Raw genomic sequence first — 9358 nt, forward strand, 5'->3', positions numbered from 1 at the left:
GTCAGTGTTGAAGATAGTGCAGCTGTGACTTGAAACCAAATTGCTACGTAACTGGTCACACATCACGGCCGAACCACAGTAGTTTCACATGGTCTGTATATTAAGCAACCAGTCACCATCACACCATCACATGACTCAATCTTGAATTTTCTTGTACCCTATAAAAGATCTAACAAGTGGAGCCTCATATCAGTGAAGCAAGGTCAGTGCAAAATAATGTCGTCGAGAGGTAGCCCTCGAAATGGCATGCACTCTCTCCTGATGACCCTATACACTTGCTGGCCTCCAGTATGCGGAGCTTTCGACTGGTAGCACTTGCATGTGAAAGCAGCTGACTCACTTCTTGCCATGCAGAACGTTGAGGCAGCTGAGTGAGATGTGTCTCCATTCTTGTCACACCAGACAGCTCAGACAGATAATAATCAAGAACCACCATTGGCACGAATATAGCACAATTGTTTCCTGTTATGTTGAGTAAACCACCTGTTACTGTATTAGTAAGCTTCCTGTAATTGCTCAATTAACTAACCAATTAGCATCAAGCCATCATATGATTCAAGCAGTAATTAATACGAGAATATTGAGGTAGTTGAGTTTCAAGTGTCACCATTCCTGCTACCCCAGATGGCATGAATTTTTTAACAGGAAGATGGCTAAGACACTTGGTGCAACCAGGCAACCAAGAACCACTGTCACCATGAATAAAACACAATTGTTTCCAGTTATGTTGAGCAAACTGCTTGTTGCTGTATCAGTAATCTTGCTGTAAAATCCAAGTAATATCTCTCTCTCAGTCAATAATTATTGCTGTTGTTATCGATATGAAGGCACATGGCTCAGTGGTTAGAGTGTCGAGCTTACGATCGTGAGGTTGTGAGTTCGAATCTCGGACCGGGCTGCATGTTGTGTTCTTGAGCAAGACACTTTATTTCACGTTGCTCCAGTTCACTCAGCTGTAGAAATGAGTTGCGATGTCACAGGTGCCAAGCTGTATCAGCAGTTGCCTTTCCCTTGGATAACACTATTGGCGTAGAGAGAGGAGGCCGGTATGCATGGGCGACTGCTGGTCTTCCATAAACAACCTTGCCCAGACTTGTGCCTGGGAGGGTAACTTTCTAGGTGCAATCCCATGGTCAGTCATGACTGAAGGGGTTCTCAAGCATGTTATCTATAAAAGACCAACACAGTTTGTCTTTATGTGCGACAATGAAATCTTCTGTTGTTCAGTTTCTCCTACTTGCAGCCCAAGAAACATATTTTCATTGATCAGCACAACCAGTCATCAGCAAAGATCAGCTGGCAACAACACAACAACCTGAGTAACAATAACAATATTAATAAGACTTTCAGTGAAAAAAATTATTTAATTTATTGTTGTATTTTGGGATGGTGATTATAATTTTTTGCCAAATAAACACATGTACTTCATCATCATTTAACATCCACTTTCCATGCTAGCATGGGTTGGACGATTTGACTGAAGTCTGGCGAACCAGACTCCAATCTGATCTGGCAGAGTTTCTACAGCTGGATGCCCTTTCTAATGCCAACCACTCCGAGAGTGTAGTGGGTGCTTTTATGTGCCACCGGCACGAAGGCCAGTTTGGTGGTACTGGCAATGGCCACGTCCAAATGGTGCTTTTTATGTGCCACCTGCACTGGCGACAATCTTGCTCAAATGTTTCACGTGCCACCAGCACAAGTGCTAGTAAGGCGACGTGGTAACGATCACTCTCGAATGGTGTGCTTAACGTGCCATTGGCACGAAGGCCAGTTTGTTGCTCTGGCAACAATCTTACTCATATGGTACTCTTAGCACTCCACTAGCAACGGATGCCAGTCACCGAGTCTGATTTTGACTTTGATAATTTTTAATCTTTTGTCACACATCTGTGACCTCTTCAGCGATACTATCTGTCTTCATGTGTGCTCTTGCTCCACTTATTCCATTCTGTTCTTCTATGATGTGCATCCTTATGTGCACATGTGTTTGTGTCTGTGTTTGTGTGTATGTACATGTGTGTGTGTGTATGTCATTGTGCTTAATAAAACTATGACCCCTCCCCCCTGCTACTGCTACCCTTGAACCCAACTGTTGGTACTGTTCCTGTATTTCTCTGTGTTTGTTTGCTTGCCTATGCTGCTGCCATCATGGTAGTTGTTGCTGTTGCTGTTGTTATTATCGCTTTTGCTGTTGTCATTGTTGGTCATGTTGTTGATATTGTTTCGACTGTCTGTGAAGTTACTCTATGTGTGTTTGTGTGTATATGGCTTTGCTTCCTATGTTGTTTGTATCTGTGCCCTTTATACATTTTAAAAAATCTATCTCTATTTTTTATATTTATCTGCAGTATGTGGATATTTGTTCAGTGTGTGTATTACACTGTTTGTATCTGATATTTTTCCTTCTCCCTTCTGTCTTTAGTTGTCATGTTGTATGGTGTGGTGGTGGGTGTTATTGTTCCATTCATGTTTTCTGTCGAGGCTCAGTCTGTCTATTGCTATGTGTATAGCCTCTGTGATCTGTCTAAGTGTCGTATCAATTCTATGCTTTGATAATACCTTAACCTCTATGCTTTAAATCGAGCCTCTATGTACTGCTTGAGCATGTTGGCAGAGCACTGATGAGCCTCTCTCATCTTTGCGCTCTTGGCAGTGTTCACCTACACCCCCACTATGCTGCTTTCAGTCTCTGTAATGTAAGTAGTTGCCATGTTTCTGCACCCCCCCCCCTCAGTACATCATAAGCTATACACTTTATTCCTAAACTTATAGTTAACCTTTAGGTTCATCCTGCATACAATACAATTGTTCTCCATACATGGGGACCTATCAAAGGGATAAGTTCTACAGATCAGGGATTTTATAGGGGCACCAAGCTTTTCTATTACTTTAATATGTAGATTGGCCTTATCTAATGTTTTCCTAAAAAGGTAAGCTAGTTCACTGCCAGGGGTAGCATCAACGAACATGACACTCTGGTATTTTTTGTTGTCATACCATGAGTTGGCCTTATCTATACTTTTTTTTTTAATCTTTCATCACACATTTGTGACCTCTTCAGCAGCACTATCTGTCTTTGTGTATGCTCTTGCTCCACTTGACCATCCCAAAATACAACAATATCTGTTCCAACACACAGTTTCATATCAGGAATCTTGCAACAGAAATTCATAAATCATTTAATTCATTTTTAAAATTATTGAATTCAGAATGTAAAGACAGACGAAATACCTATTTCTTTACTACCCACAAGGGGCTAAACTCAGAAAGGACAAACAAGGACAGACAAACGGATTAAGTTGATTATATTGACCCCAGTGCGTAACTGGTACTTATTTCATCGAACATGAAAGGATGAAACGCAAAGTCGACCTCAGCGGAACTTGAACTCAGAACGTAGCAGCAGACAAAATACCACTTATATCAGTGTGCTAACCTTCTGTTCAAATATTGTTTTATATTCGTTACATTGAGTGACTTTTATAAAATATTTTGATGTATATGTCCATCTTATCAAATATTAAGAATTGAAATTCAAAAATTAGGGAATGAGAAAAAATTAGAAATTAAGTTCATTCTCATAATTTTGTGCATTATTAAGGGCATATCCATAACAATGTCCTTAACAATGCACAAAAATACGAGAACATATTGTTCTTAATTTCTAATTTTTTCTCATTCCTTAATTATTAACTTTCAATTCTTAATATTTGATAAGATGAAGGTGGCAAGCTGGCAGAAACGTTAGCACGCCAGGTGAAATGCTTAGCGGCATTTTGCCTGTCTTTACATTCTCAGTTCAAATTCTGCCAAAGTCGTCTTTGCCTTTCATCCTTTTGGTGGGCGGTTGATAAATTAAGTACCAGTTGCATACTGAGGTTGATCTAATTGACTGGCCCTATCTCCTCCAAAATTTTGGGCCTTGTGCCTGGAGTAGAAAATAATATTTGATAAGATGGACATATACATCAAAACTGGGAATATTTTATAAAGCCACTCAATGTGTGGGCATAGCTGTGTGGTAAGAAGCTTGCTTTCCAACCACGTGGTTCTGTGTTCAGTCCCACTGCATGGCATCTTGGGCAAGTGTCTTCTATTAAAGCCTCAGGCCAACAAAAGAGACTAGCAGAATAAGTACTAGACTTATAAAGTCGATTTCTGCGACAAAATAAAAATAAACCTTTAAAGCTGTGCCCCAGTATGGCCACAGTCAAATGACTGAAACAAGTAAGAGAATAACGAATATAAAACAATCTTTAAACATACTTTCATGTTGTTTCCACCTTTATTTTTTAACTATATATATATATATACACATGTATGTATGTATTGATATAGATATACATATATATACATATGTATATATATATGTGTGTGTGTACAGGCATACCTCAGCTTAAGTCATTCTGATTTAAGTCATTCTTGATTATATGCCGCTTCTCAAAAATAATTTATGGAAAAATCAAAATCAAATGAAGTCATTTTACTTGACTTTACATCTGTCTGCCACAAATATTGGAATCATAAAAGCACTAGAAAACCATTAAAAGCACATAAAATCATCTTACTGTACAATAAATAAGAATAAAAGCATATAAAATCATGTTAAAATACGTACAGTAAATGTTAAGATACACACCATAAAGTAGTGTAGCTTAGTGAACTCATTAAACAACAAGAACAGCCAGAAACCGCTGTTGATGTTGATGATCCACTGCCATCTACATCTGTGATGTAAACCACTAAATTGTATGTACTTAGTGGTAAATTTAAAATAATTTGGTTTTTATTTACTATTGCAAAATAATAATAATTACTGAATTTGTTTTTCAAGCTTGAAAAAGGCTTTTATTTTACCATGTCTTATTGCAAACCGCATTCATAAATAAAGTGTCTGCGATGAAAGGTAAACACCGTGAAATTGTATTTGTAAATTTAGATTACATTTTTTAATACTGTACTGTATTAAAAAATAAAAATTATTTGTTTGTAAGCTTAAAATAGGTTTTTATTAACCATGTATTATTGAAAATGCATTCCTAAGTAAAGTACAGAACTGGGAATGGTTGTTATCAGTTTAGCCTAGTGACAAGTAAGTTCAGCCTAGCCTAGAGACAAGTTAATTCGACTTAAGTTGTTTTTTTACTTAAGTCATGTCTCCTGGCACTAATTAACAACGTAGGGTGAGGTATGCCTGTATATATATATATAAATTAAAAAACATAATATATACAACCAAATTAAACGGAAAACAGACACAGAACATCACCAGGATTTACAGTAATCCATTGCCATATCGTGGTTCTCCTATTGCACACTCAATACATCGCAGATTTTACTGTCTAATATATGCAAATTTATGTTGCAGACTCCTCAGTATATTCAGGTTTCTGCGGCCGATAGGTATTTAGATTTTTTTAGATTTTAATTTTTTCTGTGGGAGGTTTTGGAACATAATACCAGCAATAAGCAAGGGATTACTGGACACAATTTTGCACCTTCAATGATAATATTACTCTCCTTGGTGGGGCAATGAGAAATAGCCAATGAACATGGGACCAAAGAGGCAGAAAGGGAACATTCAAACATGAAATAAATATGAAATATATAATACATAAATGAATCCATCTTCTCAGTTGCTGTCAGATTTGGAAATTTTAAAATTAAGTGAAAATTTTCAAATTTGGTATATTGATGTGATTTTTTGCACTGAATCCAGATTTGGGATTCGTTTATTTCTCCAAAATTTTAGGAAAATATTACAGAGGTTTAAAGTTTGATAATTTTTAGTCCAAGCTGAAAGCGGGAATCAGAAGTGAGCATTTTCTGTGTGATAGCTGTCACAAAATGACAGAGAAATAACACAAGCACAAAACAATGCTGCTTGTCAAAACTTGTGATGGGTTACAGTGGTGAAAGTGATTCGGTCATGCTTGGTATGGTGTCTTTATTATAATGAAAACAGAGCAGACTACAGCTTTGCTTGTTGCTATGGAAACAGACTCCAATGTGAGATTTACAGTCATGTGTATAATGGTAGCAAATTTCCCCAAATTAGCAAACTTTAAAAGCTCTTAACATTTTATTGATTAATTTATGGCAAAAATAATTTTCTTTTTCATAACTAGCATACAAAACTATATTGATATAACCAAATTTGAAAACAGTTGAAACAAAATTGAAAAAATACGAAATCTGTGACAGCAATCATAGTATAAGATATAAAAAGACCCCCTTTGAAAAGCTAATATTCCCATCTTTAATGAAAGAAGCAAAACCAGCACCATAAACTAATAATAATAATAATAATAATAATAATAATAATAATAATAATAATAATAATGAGCAGAATATTTGCTGTAGCCCATCTTTTATACCAAGACAAAACAATGTACATGTTAACTGATTGGAAGTGTTATCATGTACATTGTTTTGTCTTGGTATAAAAGATGGGCTACAGCAAATATTCTGCTCAATACCACAGATTTGCTTGTCAGTTGTTTGACCATAACCAGTTGAGCATGTCCCTTAGTGGCTGACGATATGTGCATCTCTGATCACGAGCAGAAGTAGTGGGGGAGCATCATGGCCATGTGTTGAGAAGGATTATTTGGAGTTTAAATAATTCACCTCTGGAAACAGGTGTTTCATTTAACATCCTTAAATAACCCTTATTCAAGGACCTTTTGAGTGGGATGGGTTACTCGACCAAAAGAAAATTCTAACTGGGCCCCACCTGCAAGGTCATGTGCTGTTTATCTTCATATGAGATCACCATGCCGCGCACATATGGTTGTGATGCATGTGCCTAATGTACCCTTATCAGACGAGTAGTCATGATGGGTATACTGGGCTTCGTATATTTTACCCCAGTGTTACTTTGATGGCATGTAATAAATTTTGAAGGGAGGAAGAAGTTAATTACATCAACCCCAAGAAGAAAAGGCAAAGTTGACTTTGACAGGATTTGAACTCAGAACATTTAGTGTAAACTCTTGTGTGCTAAATATACTACCTATTGAAGCAAGGTGTAGAGTCGAAGTGCCTTAGAGTTAATCTAGCAAAAATCAAAGTCTTAGTAAGTAGGAGAGTAGACAAATCACAAATCCCTTCAGGCAGATGGCCCTGCATGATCTGTAGAAAAGGTATAGGTAGAAACTCCATAAGATGTACCCAGTTCAAGCTATGCATGCATAAAAGGTGCTGCAAAATTAGAGGAAGATTAACTAGGAAAATAGTTTTTGTGTGTAGAAGGTGCACAGATATAATTAACACCGAAAATGTTCAGCAAATAGACTCCATCAAATGCCAGAGGGGAAAACTAGTAGTTGATAGCTTCCATTACCTAGGTGACCAAGTCAGTAGCAGGGGTGGATGCTCTGAGAGCGTAGCTGTGAGAATAAGAATAGGCTGGGCAAAGTTCAGAGAGCTCTTACCTCTGTTGCTAACAAAGGGCCTCTCCCATAGAGTAAAAAAGCAGATTGTATAATGTCTGTGTGTGGACAGCTGTGCTACACAGCAGTGAAACATGGGCTGTGACAGCCGAGGACATGTGTAGGCTTGAAAGAAATGAAGCCAGTATGCCTTGCTGGATGTGCAATGTCAGTGTGCATGCACGACAGAGTGTAAGCATCTTGAGAGAAAAGTCAGGCATAAGAGGCATCAGATGTGGTGTGCAAGAGAGATGGCTGCATTGGTATGGTCATGTGATATGTATGAATGAGGATGACTGTATGAAGAGGTGTCGCACTTTAACAGTGGAGGGAACCTGTGGAAGAGGTAGACCCAGGAAGACATAGGATGAGATGGTGAAGTAGGACCTTCAAATACTGGGCCTCACGGAGTCAATGACAAGTGACTGACACCTTTGGCAATATGCCGTGCTTGAGAAGACCCGTCACCCCAGGTTAAATTGTAGTCATGGCCGATGCCACTGTTGAGCATCTGCCATGTAAAAAGCACCCTTTGCATAACTGGCAGCCATGTTGGTGGTACATAAAAAGCACCATTCAAACATTGGGCCTCACAGAGGCAGTGACAAATAACCGAGAACTCTGGTAATATACTGTGCTTGAGAAGACCTGACAAGCCAAGTGAGATTTTAGTTGTGACCAATGCTGGTGTAACGTAACTAGCAGCTTTGCTGGTGGCATGTAAAAATCTCCCACTACACTCTCGGAGTGGTTGGTGTTAGGAAGGGCATCCAGCTGTAGAAACCATGCCAAATCAGATTGAAACTTGGTGCAGCTCCCCAGCTGACCAGTTTTCACTGAAACTGTCAAATCCATGTCAGCATGGAAAACGGATGTTAAATGATGATTATGATAATGTCTCATTAGTGAGGCAACTCTGTAGGTGTTTTAGCCCCTTCCACCATGACACCAAAGCTGTTTGGGGCTACTGACTGATATGCCCAACAAAACCCCTGTATGTTATCTCGTAACCTTTGGTAGAATTGAAAGGGTGGAAAGAGAATCCTTTTAATGCTAAGAATAGAAAAACTACAACTGTGGGGTGTTTGTAGTTTCAATCAATCAGTTTATATTGATTATCGGTCATAAATTTGGCATGGACAAAAGAGAATAAACATAAAGGACAAAGATGCTTCGTTATCAACGATTTAATTAGCTTACATGAGTTTCCCACCAAATTTAATTGGTGTTCAACGTTCAGGTTTACAAACCGAACCTGTCACAGGACAAGAATAACAATACATATGGATTACTGTGGTAATAATTGGACATTTAGTTGACTGGGTTTGATTTCTACAAGCTGCTTACTGAGATGTTCACCTGGATTTATTTAATCCTTGAATATATATGTATAATACAGGGTGCCCATAAATGACCATTACAATTTGAAAAACTCAGGTGAGTTTATTGGAAAACAGAGGGTAACAAACAATAATAAATCTCTGAGCAAAGTATAAACAGTAGCTGCAACACATTGTGAAGTATATTTGACACTTAAATATGGCTAACCCCTAAGGGTGGATGCTACTGTAGCTTGAAGATGGGAAGGATGGCTTCCCTTTGCAAATACTGATAGGGCACAGAAAGTGTGTCAATAGCCAGCTGGAGGAGGTGTCCTCCTGGGGCTACAAGCTACAGTAGCATCCACCCTTAGGGGTTAGCCACATTTAAGTGGCAAATACACTTCACGAAAAGGGTAACAAAGTTTTATTAGAAACATCAGAACACTTCTATGTGGGCTCCATTAGTTGCATGCAACATATCTAGATGATGTGCTATTTCTGTTGTAAAGATAATTTGTGGACACCTTGTATCATCATCATCATCATCATCATCGTTAAACGTCTGTTTTCCATATTGGTATGGGTTGGGTGATTTGACAT

This window comes from Octopus sinensis, linkage group LG1 (assembly GCF_006345805.1).
Source record: "Octopus sinensis linkage group LG1, ASM634580v1, whole genome shotgun sequence".
Taxonomy (NCBI): domain Eukaryota; kingdom Metazoa; phylum Mollusca; class Cephalopoda; order Octopoda; family Octopodidae; genus Octopus; species Octopus sinensis.